Here is a 5577-nt window from a genome sequence, read left to right as displayed (position 1 = left end):
TATGCACCGCTGAAACAGAGACGCCTGCGTTGGTTCGGTCATGTTGTGAGAATGGATGATGGCCGGATCCCAAAGGATCTCCTCTATGGAGAACTCGTGCAAGGAAAGCGCCCTACAGGTAGACCACAGCTGCAATACATCTGCAAGAGGGATCTGAAGGCCTTAGGAGTGGACCTCAACAGGTGGGAAACCCTGGCCTCTGAGCGGCCCGCTTGGAGGCAGGCTGTGCAGCATGGCCTTTCCCAGTTTGAAGAGACACTTGGCCAACAGACTGAGGCAAAGAGGCAAAGAAGGAAGGCCCATAGCCAGGGAGACAGACCAGGGACAGACTGCACTTGCTCCCGTTGTGGAAGGGATTGTCACTCCCGAATCGGCCTTTTCAGCCAAACTAGATGCTGTTCCAGAACCACCTTTCAGAGCACGATACCATAGTCTTTCGAGACTGAAGGTTGCCAACATGTGAGTGCATATCTATGAAGGAATATCTATGGAAAGATAAGACTGGGGGATATCAAGCAGAAGACTATGCCGTATTCAGCAACTAATCTTGTCTCCTAATGAAGCTTACCATTCACTTTGAGAAACTTTACTCAACATAATTGATCAATGGGGCAAGGAGCCCATTACAGTAGTAGGGAAGAGGTCTATCAGTAGCACAACAAATTCTGAACTGGGCTGGGGAAGTGGCTAATGCACATTTTACCTAGGAATTGAACATCGTTTCATGTGAAGGCCAACAGTCCACTTTGAAAACAAGCACAAATAGGTTTACCTAAACCAGCAATTTTCAGCTTTTTTCATATCAAGACTCACGGACAAGACACTAAAGTGGTCAGTGCATTATCAGTTTTTGGACAATTTGCAAGGCACACCATGCTGCCGATGGGGGGGGGGGGTTTCACATCTCTCAGTGACCCTATTAATAAATGACTCTCCCTAATTCCTATGGCACATCTGCAGACCATTTGTGGTACACCAGTGTGCCGCAGCACAGTGGTTGAAAATGGCTGAACTAAACTAAAGAATGAGGAGTGGCCTACTATCAGATAGCAGAAAAGATCATATGTGGAATTAATTAGGAGTAACTAAGGTTGCAGCTGCAGCCCTTAAGTCACCTTCTCTCAGCCATGTCATTTGTATGTGAGATTATAGCACACCTGATATTGTGCACTTGCTTGGCATGCTGGATTACATGGGTTAACACACAGACAGCTGGATTGTGGATAGTGAAACACTGCAGCAAGGGAATTAAACTAGATGGTCTTTTGTTTTCTTTCCAACTCTGACATTCAGCAACACCTCAACAAAGACAATATTGTAATATTGCAAAACCAAAGTACGTATACTTTCCTGAGATTACACATTGCAGTGACAAAATCTTGCAGTTGTCTAGAAGAGGTATACCTGGATTGTTTTTCAAGATGAGTCATCAATCATCAGCGTTTCCCCAGACCAGTTCCAGTTTATAATGGGAATCAAGTGTTAATTGGTGGTTGGCTGGCAACCTTCAGTCTTCAGAAAGACTATGGTATAAGCCTACAGCACTCGGTATTCCCAGGTGGTCTCCCATCCAAGTACTAACCAGGCCTGACCCTGCTTAGCTTCCGAGATCAGACGAGATCAGGCACGTGCAGGGTAATAGTTGCTGATTAATTCAATTAACTTGGTAATGCTTTTGCTCCTTACAAGGGGCAATGAGAAGAACCTGAAGGATTCATTCAGAATTCAATATTGAATGAAATCAATAGAGTATAGCATGTTTCTGTCTGATATTAGGTGACAGCTTATATTACATCAGTGACTAAGCTGTCCATTTTCATAAAGAAAAATTCAGCACAAACTAAAAATGTAATGCTCTCAAATGATCAGTTAGGCCTGTGTAGGACTGTGACACTTTTGGAAATGAAGAGATGTCACTGAATTTGAAAGTAGGATCCCTAAGAGATTCTGATAGTAATGGACATTTCCATAAAATGAGAGATGTTCTCCATAGATTAGATTTAAGTTCAGAAAATGCTGTCACTGTGTGTAACCCTCATCTGCTGAAGTCAACAGCACCAGTTCTAAAGGTGTTGTGAGATGAGAACCTCTAAACCATAATCACTGTTCTTAAAAAAACATGACAAAGCACATTGACCAATAAAAGATCAGAGATTCAGGTTGTTTTTGTACAATATTATTTACCCAATTACAAATAATGTTGAAGCCTAACTCATAGAGATTCAGAACTCCTATAAATATTAGTGGAAGGGGGCAGATTGCCACCCTTATCCTTTTCCAAATGTCCATACATCTCTTTCTTCCACTGAAGTGAATGGGAAAGTTCATTTATGCAATATCTCTGTCTGAGCATTAGAGTGCACTCTGAATCCGATTAACGCATGCAGTTGAAAAAATTTTTAAAATACTTATAGCCAGATACTTGAAATCTGTACTTCTGAAGTTTTTCTGTGTCCCACTTGCAATTCATTTCTGGGCAACCAAGGCTTTTCACCCTCCTTAACAGTGTGGAGGGCAGCTGATGCACCCACTGCACTGTTGGAGAAGTGCCACTGGTGAGCTGGGGATTGGAGCCCCAGCAGGTGACATCATGAGCTGCTGCCTACTCCTGGCTGCTGGTCAGCCTGCTGATGGTGTCTGCTGAAGCTCAAAGGATAGGGCTGGTATCAGCCCACAAAAGTTGATGTGAAAGGGCCCGTGGTGGGGAGAAGGAGTGAGGCAATAGGTAGGAAGAAAAGTAGAGGATAACATAGTAAGATGGGACTGAGAAAGGAGAGGAAGGATCAAGAACAGAGGAGGAGAGAGAGAGAGAGAGAGAGAGAGAGAGAGAGAGAGAGAGAGAGCGCGCACAAGGGCAAGGGGAAACAAAGGGGAAGAGAAAATGAAAAGAAGACAGAGAAGAGACGGAAGAAGGGAGAGGCAGGGGAACATTGACTAGAGAGTGGAGCGATTGAGGCATGCCAGGGGGAATCAAGGGGTCTCAAGGAATCATCCCATCAATATCACTATGAGGACTAGGACGAGCCTGAGGAAACTTTGGAATTCCCAGGATTTCAGATCCCAGAGTGTCTGCGGTATCCACAATGTCTGTATACTGGGTCGAAAAACAGCAGTGTGATGGGGGTTGAAAAGCTTCCATTGATCCCTGGCCTCAGAGAGCAGGGGAGCCAGAAAACAGGTGAAGGGCAACCCCCTGATCTTTTGCATTGTATTTGAAAAGACATTAGTGATCCATTCGTGTCCGGGGCTGGACAGCATGATGGAGGATTCAGAATCTACTGCACACCATGGGCTGGTTGGGGAACAGGCCAACCAGGAAAGGTAAATATATTAGGCAGAAATGGCCACACTGAGCCCAAAAGATCCCGCAAATGCTGCTGCTGCCGCCAAGATCCATCTGAACCTGGCCCTGGCCTGGCCCAATCCCTACGCATTGATGCAGTCCCAATACAATGCAGTCCTAAGGTAAGGTAACAAGCATTCCCCTACATTGAGGAGGGTTCTGTGAACTGCCCCCCCCCCAACTGCAGGAATGCAGTGCATGCCCTGTTTGCATGGCTGCATTGACACTGGACATTTGGTTAGGACTGAAGCCTCAGTCACTTACCTCCACATCTACAGCCATATATGCTTTATGCTTTCTTTTTATAAGCCACACTTTAAAAGATCTTAGGATTTTAAAGCTGGCATTCCTCAGGCAACTGATCATCCCTGATGATCAAATGGCAAGAAGAGCTTTATAATGATCCGCAGAATGCCACATTTTTGTTGCTAAAATGTGAACTCACTATAGCCCTGACACTCATGGGAATGCAATTATGGGCACTCTGTCCCCGTTTAGCAAAGCAATAGAACTGGGCTATCGGAAATGAACAATTTCTTAGCTCTGTAATTATAGAAATGGATCCTGAGTTTTTTTAGAAGTCTCAATTATTATTATTACTTGTCCTTATTGCCATTACTCTAGCAATGCAAAGTGTCCTCTCACTTTAAAAATGAATTCAAAGAACTTGATCACATGTTTAAAGGTAATCAGGTACATGAAAAGGTGCAAAAGCTCCCTCAACCTTTTGCCTGTTATTTCAGTACAATAGATGTTATCGCCACACCTGAAAAGTCACTCTGCAATTATAACTAGACAAACTGAGAATATGGGTGCACACACCATGCTTCTCTCTTGACAATCCTTCCCCGGGGCTGTGCCAGAAAATAAGGTACATATGCTAAAAAAATCACATCCTTAGAATCCATGAATTAATAACATGGGGCCATTCCACCTGGCAGCTTTCTGAAGGGGAGACAGCTAGGCCCTCTCCACTGGACTGGCAGGAAGCGTCTGCCAGACCAGACCTCACAAGGGCTATTCACTTCTGAAATGACGGTACTAACTCTGGATTTACTTACTCTTCTCTTAATAAACGCACTCTTCTCTTAATAAAATAAATAAATAAATAAATAAAAGCCACCACTCGCTTTTAAAGTAAACAGTAGCATCATTTCTATTCCATATAGTATTTTTTTTTTTTGCTGAAGGAAGACCCTTGTAGCATTGTCCTTATGTTCCCTTGTTTATAGTAGATTATGTTCACGTGCCAAGGTCTAAGGGACGATAAGATCTGAAATGTAGCTTTTGCTCTCATTATACCTATTATAATTCAGATCTCTCATTGGATTCTTCTGGCCTGATATAACCTAACTCTGGATCCATGCCATGTTTTTCTTCAGTTCAGACTTCTTGATGACTTCATGAATCTAAAATGAGTATTCATATGAATTAGTCTGTTGACCATGATCCACTGCGGAGTTGTACTTACTTAAGCCTATTTATTTTGATGAATTAACAGCCCAATCCTGAGCTGCCCAGGGCATGCGGCTGTGACGCCGCCGAAAATGACTGCCATCGCATTCTCCATGCTTTGGGCAGCCGCCGCCGGCTCCTTGGAAGAAGGGGACTTATGTCCCCTTCCCCTGGGTAAAGAGAGTAGCCTTGCAATCAAGAGTCTCCATGTAAGGTAGCGAGCCCAACACGGAGGCTCTGGATCCGGTGGACCATCGCTCCACCAGTCCTGCCTCCCTCCCTCCCTGCTCCCTCCTCTGGCATGCCTCCCCCCACCTCCAGTCTCCCTATAACGACTCCTCCCCGCCCTCCGTCCACCTCCCTGGAATGTCCCCGCCTCGCCCCATGCCCCAGCTTACCTCTGCTGTTCAGCAGTCTGGCGCCCGCCAGCACTGGGTTACCACTGGTGCTCACCTGGCGGTAGGGCCTGCAAACTTGCCTTATGGCACGTTTGACACAATGCACGCTGGTGGTGAGCCGGCGTGCCGAGCCCAGGATTGGGCTCTAAGGCAGCAATCCTATGCACACTTACTATAATGGGTCTTACTTCTAAGTAGACATGGCTAGGATTAGACTCTGAGACATACTTAAATTTTGATTGTGGATGCTGTTTTTCTTTCTATTAGACTCTGACATCTGGATTGCTTTTTTTAATTTTCATTTTTTTTTGTTTGCTTATATGACTCATTCCATCCAGGTTCTTAGGCTGAAATGTGACAATATGCTTGGAATTACCTCCC

General features: G+C 44.7%; 1 pseudogene; it reads right to left on the bottom strand.

Moving 5' to 3' along the window:
* Nucleotides 1-1533: 1533 nt before the first annotated feature.
* LOC136643278 (5S ribosomal RNA) lies at nt 1534-1650 on the bottom strand (annotated as a pseudogene).
* Nucleotides 1651-5577: the final 3927 nt, after the last annotated feature.

The sequence above is a fragment of the Tiliqua scincoides genome, chromosome 2, assembly GCF_035046505.1.
Source record: "Tiliqua scincoides isolate rTilSci1 chromosome 2, rTilSci1.hap2, whole genome shotgun sequence".
Classification (NCBI taxonomy): domain Eukaryota; kingdom Metazoa; phylum Chordata; class Lepidosauria; order Squamata; family Scincidae; genus Tiliqua; species Tiliqua scincoides.
This window is presented reverse-complemented; position numbering and strand designations above follow the sequence as displayed.